Consider the following 22,560-nt stretch of genomic DNA (forward strand, 5'->3'; position numbering starts at 1 on the left):
CAGGCTTTGGCTCTGTGTAGGTGCATCTCGCTGTGCATATCCAAAGGGCAGTCCAGCAGGGACCTGGGTAGCGGGGTCTCTGTGTGTATTTTCGGCACTAACCTCGGATGCTCAGGGGCCAATGCCAGAGGACCCCGGTGCTGCCTTCACTTTCCGGCTTTCTGTTCAAGCACACCAGCGGGTGCTCGTCCCTGTCCCTCCGTGGTCACACCAGAGGGGAGTCCCCCTCCTGGCCTTGGTATTGAACTGTGCCACTTGAAGCCTACGGTGACAATCTTGAGCCTCGAGTGTCCCAAACTGGCCCCCACAGCTACCACCTCTAGCTTCTCTCCACCAGGAGACTCTCAGGCCAGCTGGGAAGCAGACACCGTTGGTTGCCTCCCCAACCGCCGTTTCTCCTTTCTTCTTGGCAATTGAACCCTGATTTTGTTCCGATACCAATGTGCCCAGCACCGAGGGAGACTCAAGGTCAATGCAAGCCAGTCACAGTCACCCTTTCCCACTTGGCCGACGAATGGTCCTGGCGAAGCATATGACTGCCTGCTTCTAGCCAGTGAGCTGTACAGGGGAGTCTGTGAGAGACCTGTCTCCCTGACAAAGGCACAGTCACAGGCAAAGGCTTTTGTTTCCCTTCTCACCTTTCCTGCTTGGGTCACAGTCATGGGCAGCTGTGATGCCTGTGACCATAAAGCAACCAGCCGAAAGGTGAGAATCCACTCCGTGGGGGCTAGGAAGAGCCGAAGTGAAGGCGTATACTGCGTCCGTGGTGTCATCATTGACTTGCAGACTGTGGGACCATCCATCCTTCAGGGACAGAGCGTCCTGCGACCACTGTGATGTAGCCACTCCATCCCCTCTGGCCAGACTGCACAGACCCAGCCCGCTTCCTGTGCCCACCGGTCAGGCTCTGGACGAGGCGCAGAGCCAGCAGGAGCGGGGCGGTCTCTGCCCTCCTCCATCCACGTGCCTGCCTGACTCTGTGTTTCTCCTTCGCACTATCCCACTCCGGACACAGCATGTTGGTTTATTCATTGCTGTTTGTGTCCATCCTTCCCACCCCTAGACCCAGAAGGTGCGCCCTGGGACTTCCACCAGGTCTGCTCCCCGCGGCATCTCCGCGCGTGAAGCAGGGTGTGGGCATCACCGCGGCTCCGTCCGTGTTTAGGAATGAAAGTGAATGGACGCACATGAGCATTTTTCTGGGAACAGGGCTTTTGCCAAGTCCTCAAAGGGACCTGTGCCCCAAAAGAGTGCATGGGCCACTGGCTTAGCTGACCTCCTCGATCCCTTCCAACACAGCTTCTGGGTTCTGGTGACAAGAAACGCGCACTTTGCTGGGGAGTGAGGAGGATTGAGTCTGAGTCCTGGGAGACTGGCCCATTCACAATACTGGGCCAGCATCACCTGACCAGTGGGCCTCTGCCAGTGAGCAAGGAAGCCTTCCCGGATTGGGCAACGCCCCACCCCACCCCCCGCAGAAACTTGGTGAATATCTATTGAATTGAGCCCTAATTGGAACTAATGGGCAGAGTGTCCACAGAAATCAGCCACACGCATTTTAGCATCATCAACCTCTCTGGGACCTTGAATTAAAGTAGATTCACCAGACCCACCACGTGCCCAGCACTGTGCTCGTGGGCAAGGCAGGAAGATGAGGGAGCCGTTCATTCTCAGTTCACCACAGAGCCGAGCAGACAGACACAGACAATGGCGGGTGAAAACCCCGTAACACGCATCTCTAGCCGGTGGAGGAGTCGGTTCAGCCAGCCTGGGCACCAAGCTTGAGTTTAATAAACAGTGTCACCAGTATTTTACAAACTAACTTGGTAGAGTGATGCATGGTGGCAAAAAGAGGGCTGGCCACAGCCTGGGCGGCTTCTGAAGGAGATGAGGTTTGTCAGCCGCAATTTTCAAACCGATTAGATTTATGTCGTGGAGTCAGATACACAGACCAAGGTTTGCAAAAAAATCTGGTAAACTTGGAATCACTGCAAATTCCAGCCTCCACGCACTCCCTGCTCGGCCGCTGAGCTTGCTGAGTTATTTAGCGAGGAGGGCGGTGGCACCTGTGTGCCAGTGTGCCTGGGAAATGGTTAACTGGAGCTTTCCTGCCGCCACTTGCAAGATCTAACTCGGTTCCAAAGGAGCAGCAGAAGCTCAACCTCTCCGCCCCTCCCCCCGCTCCTCCCAAACTCCTCCAGACTAGCATCTACTCACGGGCCCCATTGGTTTCCTCTGGGTGGCCTCGCAGTGCCTCCGGAAACCAATAAGAGGCTCCACATTGCAGTTCCCACTGTTTCAATTTACTCTTCCAGGTGAGCCGCATCAGAGGAGAAAGGCATTCCAATAAAATGTGAATCTGAGCAGCCACTTCTGCCTCCCCAGTCCTCACTTGGGTTTTCCTACGTCGTTGGTTTCACCTCCCCGGGCCCCGCTGTGCAAGCTCCACTCTGAGCTGTCAAAGACCCTTGCTTCCCCACAAGGAGCCATCTGTCACTAGACCTATTACCCCCCACTCTGCCTCCTTTTCTGTTGACAGGGCCCTTTGAGCAGGAAAAAGGCCTCTTTCAGGGAGGGAGAGAGAGGGGGGACTAACAGGGCCAGTGTCTGGCAGGAGGCAGCCACGTTGGCCTACATTTTCACTAAATAAACACAATAACCCCACAGGGTAGACAACATCATTCCTCTTTCACAGACATGGAAACTGAGGCTCAGAGAAGGGAATTCTTTAACTGGGATATATATATATATAGACTCAGGTTTGCATTCTGTTGGAAACCTGAATCCATTCTCTGTCTCATTCACCAAGCTCTTGTGGCCATGGTCTGAGCACACTGACCTCTGACATCGGCCTAGGATTAGCAGAGCACAGACAAGAATCTTCTATTAGGGATTTAACGCTGACAGCAGATACACACGGCTAGTGGCCGGGTAAATGAGTATAGCTACCAGAGAAAAATGACTACTTCAGCACTTTGTATTTCGCACCACTATTTTATCAACCAGTATATGGAATTAATAAAATTATTTTAAAGCCCCCAAAGGAATCATCCAATATATTTTGAATACATAAATTTGTAAACATTACAGAATGTTAAGCACTACAATGAACATAAAATAGGAGTGATACAATTTAAAAAATAAAATATAATATAAATGGTACATATTATATATTTAATATAAATTACTAACAGACAAAACTTACTAAAGCATTACAAAAATAAATTCAACATTGAATAAAATTAAAAAGGGATTGTATATACTAGTAACTGGGAAATTCTGAAATACGATATTATTTGATTCTTCAAAGACATTCATTAAAAGTAAAAAGACATGCCAATGATGTCATAGTTGAGTCTCAAGCATTTTGTTGTGAAAATGTTTTCAGCTGTTGAAAAACATTCGCGTCCCTACTCGTCAGAGGGATGGAGAGGAGTTAGCCAATCCAAATTTTTGTCTCTGACACCCTCACATTCAGATAATCTGAGGTCTTTTGGAATAACTTATTTCTTTGCAGAGAGTGTAATTTATTATTGATAAGAGCCTGGAGTTTTTGTTTTAAAGAAATTGTGACCAGTTCGGCTCCAAATTCTTTCATCATCTGTCATCAAAGGATCGTTTGTATCAGCTGTTGCTGCAGATCCACTTGTATCTGCCTCAGGTGTCGTGTTCCCGCCCCACTCACATAGAGAATTTTTATGAGTATTTTCTTTGCAACACAAGCTTCACTTTGTTGCATATACATTTTTTGTCTCCTGAGGATAGTGCAGGTGAGAAAGATAACCTCTGAACAAGTAATCTTTGGTTCAGTTAGAATTTTTAATGCAGCATAAAACTCTCTTGGAACGTCTTAAAATGTAAATGATTCAACTTTCAGACTTCTTCAAATATGAAAATAACAGTTATGACTTTTTAAAATGTACTTTGGTACTTAAAAATAGCATAGTATACCAGAACCCAAAAAAAAGGAAAAAGACTGCAATCATTAGCCCAGTTGCTAGGCTGTGAGAACAAGCCTGAAGCTAGGCTGCAGGTAGGTAAAAGGGGACTTCCTCAAGCAAAATAAGAAAGATCAGAATTAATTTTAGCAACCACATTTAAAAATAAATGCAAGATGATAACATGATATTCATGTATTTAAGGGTTTGTATTTTTTTTATAACACACTCTTAATTGCTTGTTCTTCTTAATTGCTCACCTCCTCTGAGTAAGTATGCAAATACTAATCATTAGAAATAATTAGACATGCTTGCTATTCTTCTAAATATTATCTTTGTTTTCAAACAGCACTTTGGTATGTTCATTTCCACGGTTGGAGAAAAACTCTGGCTGGGCCCTCCCCCACAGTAAGGCCTACAGATGGAGGAGCAGCAACCTGAACTGCACGCATTCTGAAGTGCTAGCCAGGCACATCCTGGCCAATAATATGACATCTTTTGTCAAAGAAGGGAACGCTGAATGAGTTGTGAAAAGATGAATCAGAGTTCTGCTGTTGCTGTGTGAGCTCCAATGGGACTGACCCTCCCACAGCTAACAACTGCAAAGTCAGGGGGCAGAGAACACAACCACCTGGAGGCACTGAGAAGTCAGCCAGACCTGGCAGGTCCGAGAGAGAGAGGAGGTGACTTTTGGAAGGAAAAAATGTCAGGAGGTTGGCTTCCTAACTTGTTATGCTTTTCAGCCTGAGGGCAGGACACAGTGAGTGCTACAGGGGCAGCTAAAACTCTGAAATTAAAATAAAAATTTCAGGTAAAAAACACACACAACTGCAATCTTTCTGGCCTGAACAATCAGAAGTCAGAGTTCAGAGCAACCACAGCCACTGGAAAGTGAGGGAGAAATCCTAAAAGGAAGGAGTACAGAGAGAGAAGGCCCTGACATTCTGTTTATAAGCTTTCCCCAAATCTCTGAATTGCATGGGGAAGATTCCAAGCAGCCTAGATAAGGGTTTTAAAAAAAAAAACTGAACTGAGATATTAGCTGCTACTCAAATGACAAACTTTGCAGTTTTAGTTCAAGCAAGTCAATTTACCTCCTTTACAATAAATATCAACACTATTTGGAAAAGTAAGAGAATCTAAAGTCTCCATGAAATAATATTCACAATATCCAATATATGAACCAATCACTCATCATTCAAAGAAATAGGAAAATGTAACCCAAGTTTCAAGAGCTGTAATAACTGCTCAAAGCTATAAAGAAAAATATGTTCACGATGAATAAAAAGATTTAAAAAAAAAAAAACCTTAGCAGGAATAGAAAAAACTGCAAAATGAAACCAAATAGAAATTCTTGAAGTGAAAAATACACTGTATGAAATTGTAAGTTTGTTCACGATGAATAAAAAGATTTAAAAAAAAAAAAAACCTTAGCAGGAATAGAAAAAACTGCAAAATGAAACCAAATAGAAATTCTTGAAGTGAAAAATACACTGTATGAAATTGTAAGTTCAATGGACAAGTTTAACAGCAAATTGGAAATGACCAAGAAAAGAGTTGCTTACCTTGAAAACAGGTCAACAGAAATTATCTAGATTGAAAAACAGAGGGGGGAAAATAGTTCTAAGTAAATGAACAGAACCTCCAATCCTTCCAGGACAATATTGAGAGATCTAAGACGATTATTCAGGCAACAGAGGCTCAAAAAAACTGAAGCCAGGAGAATGGCTCTCATAGCCATGGGGCATGATGACTAGGTAAGTGGTTAGCCATGGGTTTGTGGGAAGGAAGAATCAGATTCAAGAAAAATTAGGCAGAAGGAAACATCAAGTGTTGGTAAGTAATTGAATAAGACATATAAAAGAAAGGGAAATCTCAAATTTGACTGTAGATATATATACTAATATATATACTAATCTCTCTCTACTATATAAAGAACTTAAAAATAGAGAGAGGAGGACCAAAAGCCTGTTAAAGAAAATTGGCAAAGGACATGAATAGTCAACAGAAAATTAACATAAGTGAGACTTAAACATAAAAGAGATCCTCGACTATATTCATGATAAGAGAAATACAAAGTGACACTGCACTGAGATGTCACTTCTCCCCTATCAAATTGGCAAATCCAAAAGCTTAACACCCAATTCTGCCAGCAGAACTGTGGGGAAATAGGCACTTAGGATACTGCTGATAGAAGTACCTAATGGTGCAATCCCTAGGGAGGGAAGTTTGGCAAGATCTAACAAAATTACATGTGCATTTTTGCTCTTTGACCCACTGATCCCACTGTTAGGCGTTTATCCTGCAGATATAGCTCCCTGGGTATGAAATAAGCCGTGTACACAGACCATAACGCGGTTGGCCTGGGCAGGGTATGGGTGCGGCAGGGAGGGAGTCATTGGGGGGAAAACAGAGGCATCTGTAATACTTTCAACACTACAGATACATTTTTTAAAAAGAATATGCATAGAGATCAACCAATGAACTTGTATGCATATAGGCATAACCCGTGGACACAGACAATGGGGTGATGAGGGCCTGGTGGGGGGTGGCAAGATAGGGAGACAGGAGCAGGCTGGAAGAGGTTAATGGGAGAAAAAGGAGGACCTATGTAATACTTTCAACAACAAAGATTTAAAAATAAATAATAAAAAGAATATGTATAATATTATTCTTGCAACATTATTGTTAATAGCAAAATATGGGAAACTATTTAAATGCCCATTCATAGGAGAGTGATTGAATAAAATGTAGTGCCACCAGACAGTGGAATCTAAAAGCTGTGAAGGAAAATAAAAAGGAATGAGGGAGCTCCTTGTGAGCTGGTAGGGAGTGATTTCCAGAATATTCCAGGGTGGGGCAAAAGTAGGTTACAGTTGTTCATATGGAAAATAATATAATAATTAGTAAAGAATGAACTCTATGTTTCTAGTACTCACAACTGAAAACCAACTTTTGCCCCATCCTGTATTATCAAGGAAAAAAACAAAACACAATGCAAAACAGCAGAGTGTGTGTGTGTGTGTGTGTGTGTGTGTGTGTGTGTGTGTGTAATGGTTTGTTGGTGTGGAGGGTTTTTTTACAAAATGAAGCACAGAAAGAATAAACTAGAAATTAATAAAAATCATCTGCTATGTGCAAAGATGATGATGGAGTAAAATGGATAGCGATGGGAGGGAGACTGCTCTGAGCATATTGTTTAGCTTTTAAACCACTTAATTCAAAAGGGGTGGAAAGCAGCAGACCCTAAAATTGAATACAAGTAGAACAAAACTGCATAGCAAATACATAACGCGACCCAAAGAAAAAACAATTGATTCAAGTAACTCTGAGACACATATTCTAACTGGATACCCTTAGTGGGCAGGACCAAAAGAACTGCAAAGAAATCCTGACTTGATTCACTAGATTTGTGTTGAGAGTGGGTACAGTACACTCAATCTGAAAGTATTTTGTGTGTTGCATTATAGAGTAAATGAGGAAATACATTAAATGTTTTTGAAACAAATGTTCCCACTATGGGAGAATGAAGATGCAAATATGGAATGGATAAACCAGGGGATGACGAAGAGCTGTGGTATCCTGTGAACACATATAGGCAGAGCCCAGCTCCCACTCAAAAGATCGAGAAGTAACATAAGACATAATTTGTCTAATTATAAGACAAATTCAAGTAACTCCAATATCAAGAAAGCACACCCAGATCTTGCTTCCTCAATACTATGTCCCCACTGGAAGGAGAAATAACTGATTCCATTTCCAGGGCAACACCTTGTCCCAGAAAGGAAGGAAGTGCTCAAAGCTGGTGGCATGTTACAAGGTCAAAGAAGCCAGCTTGACCCTGCTCCCCATGGCAGGTGGAAAGAACCCACAAGACCACAGTGATGCTAAAACTAAGAAATTTTAAAATGGGGGGAGGGACAGAGGGGTGCAGATCTTTACACAAGAACACCAGCCAATAAATACAGACTGCGTGACGTGAATGAATAGGAATCCGAAGATTGTAACTGCGAATACAATCATCGATTCAGGCAAGGAGCCTCCGTTAATGCTAAACCCACTGGAGAAAGGCCACTGGGAATGGAATAGTCACATGGCCTCACTTGTTAACTTACAGTGGAGAAATGTAGCAGACACCACCTTAAATGCCTGTTCAAATGTAGCCCTACCAATAATGGACCCGGACTGACGTCATGTGCCCCCCAGTGTGATGCAATGGGACATAAAAAACATTGCCGGTGCATTGCATTCGCCAAAGGTTTATTCTAAGTCTAATTATAAGACAAATTCAAGTTATTGGACATCCTGGAAGACAACTGCCCAGTTCCTCAAAAATGCCAATCCAGCCCTGGCCGGTTTGGCTCAGTGGATAGAGCGTCAGCCTGTGGACTGAAGGGTCCCAGGTTTGGTTCCGGGCAAGGGCATGTGCCTGAGTTGCGGGCGCATCCCCAGTGGGGGGTGTGCAGGGGGCAGCTGATCGATATTTCTCTCTCATCGATGTTTCTAGCTCTCTGTCCCTCTCCCTTCCTCTCTGTAAAAAATCAATAGAATATATTTTTTTTTAAAAATGCCAATCCACCATGAGACATGGAAAAGACATAAGCTATGGTTGGTGGGGAACATTCTAGATTAAAAGACCCTAAGAGAAGTGTCAACGAAATGCCATCTGTGATTCTCGATTGGATCCTGGATCAAGGAACAAAAAAAGGAAAACAACTTCAAAGAATGATAATGAGGCACTTGAGAAAATTGGAATATGGATGTTACATTAGATAAAATTATTATATCCATTATTAAACTTTGAAGCATGATCATGCTATTGTGCTTATAAGAAGAAAGCCCTTATTTTAGGGAGAGGCAGTATTTAGAGTGGAAGGGTCATAATGGTGGCTATCTGCTTTCAAATAGTTTTTTTTTTAATCTTTAAATATGGCAAAATGTCAAATGCCAACCATTGGTGAGTCTAAAACAAGGACACCGGGATGGTTATTATACTATTTTTTTTACCTGTTTATAGATTTAAAATGCTGCAAAATAAAAGTTGGGGGAAAGGATGCATTGGGCATAAAAATCCAATTATGTATGTGGCTAAAGGGAGCCCTCTTTCATCGATAGGTGCGAAGGTTGTTAGAATAACAACAGGCAAGTTGTTAATGGTTCTTGTTACTCAGCAACATCAGTGGAAAATGCCCTTTGATTTATCTTGGGAATTGGAGAAGCGGAAAAGAAAACAAATTATGACCAAGTGATGCAGATGAATGAAACCCCAGCTGTCCTTACTCAGACGGAAAGTGAACACTTCTCAAACCTAACCATCTGACTGACGTTTGAGTTCTGGGAAACCACTTGCGGGACTTTTCCAAGCCTGTGTGTGATACTATCTGGAGTCACCCTGGTTCTTGAAACACACATGGCACACCCCAAACTTGCCCAAGCTGGCACATAAATGCCACCCGTGCCTTTAAGATATGATAAAAGTCCAAGGCACAGGAACGAAAAGAAACCAGTAACTGTTTTTCTCTAGGGAGGAAATCCAAGATGCCAAGATCTTGGCCTTACTTTTATCCTTTGTTCTATTTTCATTTTTCCAAAAAGATTTTTTTAATTAATGGTGAAGAATTGATGGGTGGGTGGATGAGTAGACGGAGGGATGATGGATGGACAGAACTCTCATTCTGGGCATTTGCTCCACAGGGGCCCACCCTACCCCATGTCCTAATTACAAGGATCGCTGCTCCCGGGCTAATCTCTCGGATTTGCACCCTGTTTGGGTCTGTCATTTCTGAGCCACAGCTTCCCTCAGCTCTGCACCTCTCCTGATGCCAGGGGCTCTCTGCCCACCCCTCCAGCCCTGAGGCACTTCCTTCTTTCCTTCCAGCCCACTGCGGTGTTTTCCCCGCCTTGGGGACTTCATCTGTCAAATTCAAACACCCATCCATTTATCTGCCAGGACAGACCCGAGCAGCAGCACAGCTCTTGGACTGGAATTGCTCAACCTCTAGCACAGAGAAGAATTCTATTCACACCCTGGGAAGCCTTCTGATGAGTTGCCAAGGCCCCGCTTCCCCGGGACCGCCTGGTGACAGCCTTCCTCCTTCTCCGTGGCAATGTGCTTTTACAGCACGTTCGCTCGCTCACGTCTCACAGCCCCTGGGATCTCATCACTCTGGCCTCTGCGTGGGCGGGGTTCTGGCTGCTTTCATTTCCAGCAACGGGCAGGAAGGCTGGGCACAGGCTGAGACGCCTGTCCTCCGCTGCCCGGTCCTGCCAGCCTGTGGAAACGAGGAAACATCAACTCCAGTAGGTGGTACCACCTGGAGGGCTGAGTCCTCAAGATGCCAGCCACTGGCCCCATCGCAGGTCATGATCCCCCAAGACTGTGCCCAGAAACAGAAGGATCACCATGACTCAACCTCTTAGGAATAAAGAAGAGGCATGGGGGTCCTGCAGGTGTCTACCCAGATCCCCCCTCTACGAAGCCTACCCCCCTACCTACTGGATGGGTAAGGGTTGGGGGCTAACAGCTCCTAGCATCCCCCTCCTCCAGCGAATCGTTTTCTTCCGTAAGGTAGCCCCCACCTCCTCTCCAGAGGCAGCCCATGAACAAAGATGGGGGACACAGGCTCACAAAGGCTGGCCCCCGCCTCAGCAAGACCCCTCTGTGCACTTCACGGGGGCTCCGTGACATCAGGCGGAAGCTCACCTGAGACCACCGCCTGACTCACTCCTCCCCGGCCCCATCCTGCTGCCCCCATCCCCACTCACAGCCTCGCTGAAGCTCGGGGCTCAGGCCCTGTCTTTGGGGAGCTTGGCTAAGAGGCAGCTTTCTCCTCCACCTCCGGCATCATGGCCGAGCTCCCGCCACGTAGCTGACACCCTGCTGACATTTACCAGCCTTGTCACAGGCCACCTCACAACAGTCCTGGGAGGCGGCATGATGATTAACCCCACTCTGCAGAGGATGACACAGAGGCTGGGAGGCGGGCCCACTTGCCCAAAGGCATGCAGCCCACAGGTGGTGGAACCAACACAACTGTAAGAGCTGGAAAGGGCTAGAGACCCCGCTGCTCGTGTCACATTTAGGGAAACTGAGGGAACGGGCAGAAGGTGGGTCTGACAGCTTCAGACCAGGTTGTCCAGACCCCCACTGCAGAGCCCTTTCTATCCCCCCCACCTTGTAGCCTCTAGCCACAAAACAAAACAAAAAATCTCTCTCTCTCTCTCTCTCTCTCTCTCACACACACACACACACACACACACACACACACACACACACACACCAAGTTGGGTCTTTCATTTCAAACTTCTCAAGACAAATACAAGCCCATCTGTGGAGTCCTAATCCCCAAACACGGATTCCACAAACCTGGACCTGGGCCTTGTCACACATTTTAACAACCTGATTCCCGGCAACTGAAGGTGCCCCTCGTGGAGAACAAGCAGGACAGTGGTCGGTTTCCAGGGAGGCCCACGAGCTGGCATCCTGGGTAAGTCGGGCCTTTCAGGTCAGCAGAGCGAGGTCCATGGTTGTGACCTTAGGTGGTTACAGGGCCTCCCCTATGCCATCCTCCCCAACTACCCCACCCCGATCCCCACTGGCATAAATATTTTGCTAAGATTTGGGGGTTGCTTACTGTATGCCAGCACCACGTCAAGTGCTGTACATGCATCATCCCTTTGAATCCTTACAACCACCTGGTAGTACCATTTGACAGGTCGGGAAACTGATGCTGAGAAAAGTCACGTAACTTGCCCAGGGTCACAAAGCTAGAAAATGCCAGGACCCGTGCTGGCACTCGGGGCAGGCTGAGTCCCAAGCCCTAGCCTCACAGCCTAATTCTGTTGCCCGGGCCTCGCCCAGGTCTGCATAATCCTCTGCAGCTAACCTGGAGGCATTCCTAAGGAAATGGCCCCAGGATGCCAAAGAGACGCAGGGAAGGGAGGGGACCCCTGGTCCCTGCAGAAACATGAACCTGAACTAGACCTCTCGGCCTGCGAAGTGCCCCTTTGCATCCCCGCGGCAGACATGGAGAGGGGAAATCAACAGAGCCCAGGCTGCTGGCAGGCCTGTCAGCTATTTCCATATGAAGAGAAAGAGAATGAAGGGAGCAAGACTATTTGTACTCTTTTTTCCTTTTTCTGGAAGGCCATTGGTGGAGGCTTCTGCCCTGGCTGGCAATAAAGTGCTCATTTAATTATCAGTTTGGGGCTGAGTCCAGAAAGCTATTTTCCTCCACTATTGTCACAAGGAAATGAAAGACATCAGCCATCCAAGCGGCTGTCATTTGGGGCCACGGGTGGTCACAGATATGCTGCCTGTGCGGGAGAGTGGGCTGTGTCAGGGCCGAGCCTGCTGCAGGGGCTGTCCCAGCTCAGCCAGGAACTCGTGTCTGTTACTCTCACAGGAAGCAGTGCCCGCCCGGGGCCAGCCTACACTTCTCCTCACCTTCCCTCTGAACACACGAGCCTCCTCAGATCACCCTGACTCGAAGGACACCAGGGCAGTGTTTATTTGTCTGCCTTACCCTCAGTTCACTCCTGAGGACATTCTGAGGTCTTGCCAGCATGACCCTGACATCCCTGCCCCAGGCTAGCATCACCGTCTCTGGCTGGAATCAAGACATTTGACTCCAGAAGACATGGGTTTTCCTCTTACCCCACATCACCCCAAACCCTTCCGTGGCTTCCCAGTGCCTTCTTGAAAGGGGCCACACGCCCGTACCAAGCATTTAAAGCCACTGTGATCTAGACTCTAGAGCAGCCGTGGGCAAACTACGGCCCGCGGGCCGGATGCGGCCCGTTTGAAATGAATAAAACTAAAAAAAAAAAAAGACCGTACCCTTTTATGTAATGATGTTTACTTTGAATTTATATTCGTTCACACAAACACTCCATCCATGCTTTTGTTCCGGCCCTCCGGTCCAGTTTAAGAACCCATTGTGGCCCTCGAGTCAAAAAGTTTGCCCACCCCTGCTCTAGAGCCACGGAGGTGGTGATCGGGAAATGAGCTGAGGGTTCCTACACCGGCTTTGCGATCTGAGCTCTATGACCTTGAACATGTCTCTTCATCGGCCTCTCTGTTTCTGTAGTAGTTATATGTTGCTGCATTTAAAACTCACCCCAAAAGTTAGAGGCTCAAAACAACATGTATTTATTCTCATGTTTTCTGTGGGTAAGGAATCCAGGCAGGGCTTTGCTGGGTCCTCTGCTTGGGCTCTGTCACAAGCTGCAGTCAAGGTGTCAGCGTGGGCTGCAGTCTTATTTGAAGGTTCACCTGGGGAAGGAGCCATGTGGAGCTCATTCCTGTGGTGTTGGCAGCATTCAGTCCCTCGGGGGCTGTCTTCTTACAGGAGGTGACAGTTAAGCTCAACCTGGAAGGATGAATGAAATTGAGAGAGGAGTATCCAGGAGGAAGGAATGACATGGTCAAAGGCCAAAAACAAGCAAGTGGGGCTGTGTGCATGTTCCACCGGCAGCCAGGTGCAAAAGATAAGAGGGGCTTCAAGGTAGGGAGGTAGGTTAGAATCACATGGTGGAGAACCTCAAATGCTAAACTGAGTTTAGGCTTTTTTCAAAGGGTAATACAGAGTGACAGAAACTGAGTTGCAATTTGGGGAGAAGGATCTGACTGCATCGTGAGGAATGCATTTGGTTTGGGGTGAGAGGCAGAGCCAAGGAAGCAATTGCAATAATCCAGCAACCAGTTCAAGGGGGCCTGAACATTTGGCGAGCTACAGTAACAGAGAGATGAACCCCAAAATCCTGGGGAAATCTTTTAAACCCATACAGTGTGCCAAAAGTCAGCCATTGATGCATGAGGAGGACTTCCTCTTTTTCTGGAGGAGACGTCACCTCCCAGCCTTGACTCTGTGGGGAAAGAGCTTTCTAACATTAAGGTGTTCTGAAATCCAATTTTCCATCTGCCCCAAACATTGGAGAAACAGCTAGCCCACAGCTGGGTGATCACACCTGCACAAGTGTGCAAAAGACAGCTCTGGCCTCCACAGTTTGGACGTGAACTCTTCCAGCAAACCTTTCCCAAGACTCAGTTGGGCAAAGGGAAGATTGTTTCCCATATAGTAACCAACATGTTTCTGCCTGTGACCATAAAGCTAAGCCATATTTTCTCCAATAGTCAAAGGGCCCTGGCCCTAAGCCACCACCTGCCCATTTTGGCAGAGTTCAGTAATTTCCCAAGGGACCCATCTACATTCCTTTTATAACATATAAAATTTACATCAACTATTTAAGTGTACAGTTCAGTAATGTTAAGCACATTCCCATTTTTATGCAACCAATCTCCAAAATTCTTTTCACCTTGCAACTCTACAACTCTGTACCCATTAAACAATGACTCTGCATTCCCCATGCCTCTGAGCCCCTGGCAACCACCTTTCTACTTCCTGTCTCTATGAATGGGTTGGACCCTCATATAAGAGAATTGTACACTATTCATCTTTTTCTGACTGAATTATTTCACTTAGCATAATGTCTTTTTTATATATTTTTTATTGATTTCAGAGAGGGAGAGAGAGATAGAAACGTCAATGATGAGAGCAAGTCATTGATCAGCTGCCTCCTACACAACCCCTACTGGGGATCAAGCCCGAAACCAGGCATGTGCCCTTGACCGGAATTGAACATGGGACCCTTCAGTAAACAGGCCGACACTCTATCCACTGAGCCAAACAGGCTAGTACTAGCATAATGTCTTCAAGGTTCATCCACATTGTAGCATGTGTCGGAATTTCCTTCTTTTTAAAGGCTGAATAATATTCCATAGCACATACATTCCATTGCACATAATTGAGGGACATGTGGGTTGCTTCCCCCTTTTGGCTATTGTGAATCACATTGCTATGAACATAGGAGTACAAATATCTGTTCAAGACCTTGCTTTCAATTCTTTGGGGTATAGATCCAGATATGCAATTGCTGAATCACATGATAATTTCTATGTTTAATGTCTTTGAGGATTCATCGTTCTGATTTCCACAGCAGCTGCACCATTCTACATCCCCACCAACCGTGCGCAGGGTTCCAGTTTCTCCACAGCCTCAACCACAATTGATATTTTCTGGTTTTTGACAGTAGCCTTCTGCTGGTTCTGAGGTAGTATTTCATTGTGGTTTTCATTTGCATTTCCCTAATGAGTACTGATATGAGCATGTGCTTGTTGGCCATTTGTATACATCTTCTTTGGAGACAGTCCTTTGCCCATTTTAAATTAGGTTATTTGGATTTTGTTGTTTAGTTGTAGGAGTTCTTTTTTTTTAATATATTTTATTGATTTTTTACAGAGAGGAAGGGAGAGAGATAGAGAGCCAGAAACATCGATGAGAGAGAAACATCGATCAACTGCCTCCTGCACATCTCCCAGTGGGGATGTGCTCGCAACCCAGGTACATGCCCTTGACCGGAATCGAACCTGGGACCCTTCAGTCCGCAGGCCGACACTCTATCCACTGAGCCAAACCGGTTTCGGCAGTAGGAGTTCTTTGTATATTCTAGCTATTAACTCCTCATCAGGTATATAATTTGCAAATACTTTCTCCCACTCCACGGGTTGCCTGACCCCACCACATTCTTAAGGGCTACCATCCCCGGGTTGTTTGTATCGACTCTTAAATCGTACCCATCTCCAAAGCTGCTCTTTTCTGAGCTACCATCCTAGGTTCAGCTCCTATCATCTGTCCCCTCTCCTCCCAGGACAACACTGACAAGAGCGTCTATTCCCCTCAGATCTTACTCCAACCCATCATGGCTTCGACTGACGATCACAAAATAACCCGAAGTCAAGTTACTTCCCAAAGGCTGAGTCACTTAGGTTCAGGTTTATTCAAAGGAAACTTATTAAAATATACTCTTGAAATGTTATTGTGCGTTGGGGAAGGGGTAGGGGGGAGGTGACCTTTTTGTCAACCATTTGAAAAATATTGGAATCTTGTGCTAAGTTCGAGAAAACAATGTATAACTTTGACATAAACAAATTGATTCAGTAACACTGATTTTTCAGAAGGTCCATGTCCTGCAAAAGTTAAGTCAATCTGGATGCTGAACGAACAGTAAATCACTGTTGAAAGGTATTATTGGATTCTTACGTTCATGGTAAAATATCTCAGGGATTACAAAGGAGAAATGTTTCATAAACTTAATAAGGAGGGGGCAAATATTGTTAACCAGAAAGCCATGCTATATTTCATAGTGGTTTTCCTCTAAGTAAGATGAACTGCTGAGGAATAATTAGGTGTAATAATCATATTATTTATGTCTAATTTCTGTGTCAGGACCCACTGCAGCATTTATGAATCTCAGGCACTTTTTAAACTTCTAAAAATTTTTCATTAGGTGTGATTATTTGTTAAGTATAGTATAGGTACCAACTGTGGTATGTAAGATGATCTTAGGTAGCACACAAATATTTTGCTTTAATAACATTAGGGAGTTTATTATTGCATTTATATTTTGTCCATTTTTTGTTTATGTCAAGGGACATTGGTTTTCCATTTACCATAGTGATACAAAGTTTTATTTTACAGTAAATCTACTTAACAAAAAAGAGTACTATGTCATAGTACAATGTTATGGTAAATGGATATGGCAAATATAAGGACAGAGGCAGAAAACTGGTTTGTAAAATACCACTCTTAAATAACAGGGGATTTTGATGGGCTCTAACAGACAACATCTTGGCTACTGTTTCCCTCTAATTGTGTTCTTTATTTTTTTAAATTAAATTTATTTTGGTAACATTGGTTGATAACATTATATTATTTTAAAATAATTTCCTATCATTCCCAGTATCTTAGCATGGCAGGCTCAAATATTTGTTGGGTAATTGAGTGAACAATCAATCAATAGAAGAAACTTACCATACAACCCACAATATCATCCCTCATTAATTTAGTTTATAGGGACAGTAACAAAAACATCTCCAATACATTGAATATTTAGTATATGCCAGGAACTGAATCAGATGTTTTACATATATCATCTCATTAAATCTCCACAACATCTTTATGTGGAATTTATCCCCCTCCCCCCCCCTTCTTACACAAAAGTAAGACAGAGGTTAAGTTGCTTGCCCAAGTGTATCAAGTATGGTCTAAACCAGTGATGCGAACCTATGACACGCGTGTCAGAGGTGACACGCGAACTCATTTTTTTTTGGTTGATTTTTCTTTGTTAAATGGCATTTAAATATATAAAATAAATATCAAAAATATAAATCTTTGTTTTACTATGGTTGCAAATATCAAAAAATTGCTATATGTGACATGGCACCAGAGTTAAGTTAGGGTTTTTCAAAATGCTGACACGCCGAGCTCAAAAGGTTCGCCATCACTGGTCTAAACTCTAAGGGCATTTGTGGATTACTTAACAAGGGGCCTGAAGTGGATGACTTCAGAGTTCATTCAGTGGCTCAAAAAGGTCCAGCAGCTCTGAAAAATCTCCTAACTTACCTCAGGGTCACAAAGTAGCTGCCACAGCCCCACAATCACATCTTCTTTTTCTTTTTCCTTTTTTTTTTTTTAATCCTTGCCTGAGGATATTTTCCCATTGATTTTTAGGGAGAGCAGAAGAGAGTAAGACAGAGAGAAACATCGATGTGAGAGAAACACATCGATTGGTTGCCTCCTACACGAGCCCTGACCAGGCCTGGGCCAGGGAGGAGCCTACCACCAAGGTACGTGCCCTTGACCAGAATCAAACCCGGGACCCTTTGGTCTGTAGGCCAACGCTCTATCCACTGAGCCTAAACCGGTTAGGCCACACATCACATCCTCATATGGATGCTCCAGGCAGGAAGGCTATGGGGGCTGACACCAGCCAGCTCTCCTCTCCAAAACACCTCATTTCTGGATAATCTCTTTCCCAGAGTCCCCAACACATTGCCCCTTACATCTAATTGGCAGAACTGTGTCACATGGCAACCCCTAGCTGCAAGAGAAGCTGGGAAAGCCAGTGTCTAGCACTGTGGTGTGGGCATGGTTGGCTTAGCCCAGTCACAGTTCATCTCTGTGGCTGGTGAAAGACTAAGTTCTTCCAAGGGTGAGGTACCTTAGAAGATAACAAGACTGGAGAGGGAAGTTAAAATCAGAAGGCATGAAGAGAAAGGAAAAGAGGTCCCCAGACTGTAAAGCGATCAGGGGTCAGATGGCTGGGAAAATAGAGGCTTGTGAATCTCTAAAGGCAGGTGTCTCAATCTCAACACTACTGATATTTGGGGCAGGAGAATTCTGTGGTTTGTGGGGTTGCCCTGTGCATTGTAGGATGTTTTGCAGCATGCATGGTACTGACCCTGATTGAGGACACACACCCTCAATGATGATACCTGTGCCCCAAACCTGAAACAGAATCAAGTGCATTCCTGCTGCCTTGGCACTGCCAGGACCTTGGCACACTCCTGGCTGTTGGGGGGTGAGGGGGGTGGGGAATAGAAAGCCTCATTAAGGACTGAGATTGAATTTACCACCAGCCTGAAGTGATAGAAAGTAAAGAAATGTGTTACTTCTCTTTTCTGGCATGCCCAACTTTTATGGACTAAGATTAACACTTTCTATGATGTGAGAAGAATGCTGAATTCACTGGGCCAGGCAAAGGCAACACAATATCCTACTCTAATGACAACGTTCCCAGCCAGGCTGTGTTCATCCTCTGACCTCCCATCACAGGTCTCCTGTTTGTAAGGCCTGTCACATCGTGCGTGGCTGCTCTGTCTGCCTGTGAGGTTGGCCGAAGCGGCTCTGCTCGCTCAGATGACGTGGAGCCGCGTCTGGGACCCAGGTTATGAAGCCGGTGTAAGCAGCACGGCTGGGCACAGGCCTGTGTGAGGACGGGCCGGGCTGGGAACATTACGGGCAGTGCTGTACTCATAACAATGGCATTCATTAATGCTGTATGTGTGGGGGGATAAGGAGGGTGTGCTTCTTTTTGTCACCATTTGAAACGTGTTGGAATCTTACACTGAATTTTGCAGGAAACTGCAGCATTGAGAGTTTTCCAGAACAAGGAAGAGAAAACAGTTTATAACTTTGACTATAAAGAGGCTGGTTCGGTAACACTGATTTTTCAGAAGGTCCATAACCTGCAAAAGTTAAGTAAGTGTGGATGCTGAGTGCAGAGTACATTACTGTTGAAAGGCATTATTATTACTATAATTAATAATTAATATAATTATTATTATAAATCCTCATGTTGTCATGTTGGAGGGAGAAACATGAGGATGCTGCCGTGGGGATTTCCTGCACTCACCTGATTTCCTCTCCTCAAAGCCCCTCTGGAACGTGGGCTTCGCGGGGCACAATCAGGTTCGTCTCGTCCAGTTTTATATTCCCGTGTCCGCACATAGTAGATGCGCTGTGTGAGATTATTGGGTGATGGAGTCTTTGCAGACGTAACCACGTTAAGAAAGGGTCCTGCTAGATGAGAATGGGCTCTAAATCTAGTGTCTTTGTTAGAGAAAGGAAGAAGGGTTTGGACACAGAGACGTGGGAGGACATAGGAGGGAAGAAAGCCATGTGAAGATGGAAGCACAGGTATATACATATACATATGTATATGTGAACAATTAATCAATAAACATATATATACATATATATATATACACATGCACACATATACACATACACAAAAACATACATATGCACACACATATACACACATGCATTTACATTTACACATACATTATAAATACATATGCACATACATATACATACACACAAATAGACACAAACACATACATATACATGTACATGTACATATACATATACATATACATATATGTGTGTGAATGGCTAACAACAACAAAAATAATGACAATAATTTACCCTCCAGAGCAATACCAGGGGAAAGATTTTCCATAACCTGCAAGTCTTCAGACTGTACCCTAAAACAGTAGTTCTCAACCAGGCACAATTTTGCTACCCAGGGGGTTTTCATCATCATTTTTTACTGGAGTCATTTTTGTTTATTACAACTTGCGGGGAAGTGCTACTGGCCATCCTGGGGCTGTTGCTAAACACCCTACAATGCACAGGACGACCCCACAAACAACGAATCCTCCTGACACAAATGTCAATAGTGGCCAGGAACCCTGCCTAGAAACACACTGGGAGGAACATCTCCTATCGCAGCACAAGTCCCTCGTTTTCCTAACGGGCAAACTGGGGCCCAGAAAAAGAAGCAGCTTGTCCAAGGACATGCAATCAGGGAGCAGCAGAGCCAAGGTGAATGCCCTGTCTCTTGACCCAGGATAGAGTTCGGGCCGCTGCCCACAGGTCCCCGTGGCTGGGAGTGATAATGAAACAGAAAAAGAGGGCCTCTTTCCCACCCCCCAATAACAAACATGATTCTTGACTCATTATCAAAGCCGGAGACTGACAGCAGGCAGCAGGGCTGGCGGAGAACGCCTCTAACCCTGCACTGGGTACAATGTGCTGTTCTCAGCGCTCAAGGCCAAATCACAGCAATTAGTGGTGTGGTGCCCACCAGCCGACTTCACGCTGGGCTAGTGCCCAGATTGCTAAAGAGACGCCCCTCTGCCGCTAAATGCCTTGGCAACCACAGGCAATGTTCTCTGCTCCCCGGTGCAGGGACCACGGTGCTCCAGCCGTGGGGTGTCTCTTACCCACTACAGAATGGCAGATAAGTCCCCAAAGCAAAGAGAGGCTAAAGTTTTCCCCACGCTCCCTACAGCTTTGCAGGAAGCACAGAGCCCTGCCCACCCCCTGCCTCCTCCCTCACCCCAGAGGTGCTTGCTCTGGCTGGAGAAAGGGAAGGAGGAGAGAGAACAGATCCCTGCCTGCGGCATTTATTGAGCTGAAATCAAGATTTTATCTCTAGGCCCCCAGCACAAACTGATGAGTAACAGAACTGTGACCCACCCCTGGGCTCCTCAGAATTCTGTGGGTTTTTCCATCAGAAACCAATTTAAGTAGATTGATTGGGCTGAAAACAGTGGTCATTCCCAGGTCCTCAGGGTGACCACATTTGCAACTAGACTTGGAATTTCTGGCTCAACAATGGAAACGCACTGGCAGCTGAGAGTAAAGCAACCGATTTGTCCAAGACTCAGCTGTTTGCAAAGCACTTTCACATCCTGAACCTCGCTGACTCTCCATAACCCTGAGAGAGGGCTGCAGAGCAGCGTCAGTCCCTGGGCTCCCAGGCACAGTGATTTATCCGAAGTCACGCACCTACAAAGTGGGAGAGCTGACGTTCAAATTCAGGCCTTGTGTTCTCCCTCCGCCTTCTCTCCACCACATACGTACTCGTGGAATTGTATTGGCCTGATCAGAGGCCAGTCCACTGGCTCACCCCTTGCCCACTGAGATGGCCCCACAATGCTTTGGTAAAAACCCAGGGCTCCAAACAAGAGTTTGCAGGCGGCCTCCACATCAGATAACTTTCTCCACCCTTCTCTGTGGCTGAGAGGCTGGCATGTACCCGTCCCCTTCTAATTGGGCCTGGCCAATGGGGAGCCTCAGCAAGATCAGAGGAAGGGAGAAGCCTGGGGTTGCATCAGGCTACTTGGTCTCTCAACCGAAGGTCATTGGTCCTCTCAGGACAGCTCTCTAGCTCCAGTCTCTCCCTCTGGCTTCAAGCCTGCTGCTTCCTCCCATCCCTGCTGCTCTAAGACTAGTAACAGCTCATCAACATATACCAAGTGTCAAATGATGACAAAAAAGCCGTTTTGAAAGAACATGGGCTTTGGAGTCAGACAGACCAACCCCTTGACTTTTCAATCCTGTGAACCGAGTGGACTGTCCTGTCTCGGCCAGTTGGAGACGATTCCTGACTGCTCCAGCTTCTCCTCGTCTCCACGTGCCCAGCGCCTTGCACGGGCGTGGCACAGGCCCACAGCTCAGCACACGGTGCCAAGTGAACCCTTGAAAGTGGGGCTAGATGTCTAGTCCTCGGAGCATTTTTAGGAGTGGACTTTGTTTCCACCAATAAAACCCTTATCTAAAGCAAACAAAAGTGATTCTACAGACATTTAAATGTCCATTGCTTCCTGAAAACGGTTTCCTTGTTTAAGGATCATTTGAAGTCCCCCAAACCCACCTGGCGAGGTTCCTTCCTTCATTCCACAGAGAGCCCTGCAGACCCTCTTCGCCAGGTGCTTGAAAGAGAGCAGGGAGCGGACACCGGGCGTCCCTGCCCCTGTGGGGCTTGCATTCTGGAGGGAGAGACAATAAAATGTAAATTAAACTCATCGGAGATCATTTCAGATACTGATCAGAGCCCTGAGAACAAGCACATGGAGGATGTGAGAGAATGTGGTGGGGAGGGGCGATGCTTTAGACAGAGGCGTGAGGGGGCCTCTCTGTGGAGAGAACATCTGAGCCAAGATGAAGGGAGGAGAGGCCCCATGAAGAGCTGGCTGATAGCATTGGTGCGTAGGGCAGAGTCCCTCAAGGCTTGGCCCTCTGGGACCCTAACGAGGCAGGCTGGTGTAGTACAACAGGGCTGGGGCCCAGCCTGCCAGTCTTCCCCTGCCACTCACTTGCTGTGCAATCCCCACAAGTCTCTTACCCTCTCTGAGCTTTTGTTTCATTATCTGAGAGAAGGTTTGACAATACAATCTTTCTAAGCCGGTCCAACTATGATGATCCTGGGG

General features: G+C 45.9%; 1 long non-coding RNA gene across 1 annotated transcript in view; it reads right to left on the reverse strand.

Annotated features, from left to right (window-relative positions):
* Nucleotides 1–13,077: 13,077 nt before the first annotated feature.
* Nucleotides 13,078–22,560, reverse strand: part of LOC106726088 — a 12,964-nt gene continuing 3,481 nt past the window's right edge. The window contains exons 2-3 of the long non-coding RNA XR_001362097.1: nt 22,005–22,119; nt 13,078–13,309 (exon numbers count right to left, since the gene is read on the reverse strand). This is a non-coding gene — a long non-coding RNA (uncharacterized LOC106726088). The remainder of the gene's footprint in view (nt 13,310–22,004; nt 22,120–22,560) is intronic.

The sequence above is a fragment of the Myotis brandtii genome, unplaced genomic scaffold, assembly GCF_000412655.1.
Source record: "Myotis brandtii unplaced genomic scaffold, ASM41265v1 scaffold225, whole genome shotgun sequence".
Lineage (NCBI taxonomy): Eukaryota > Metazoa > Chordata > Mammalia > Chiroptera > Vespertilionidae > Myotis > Myotis brandtii.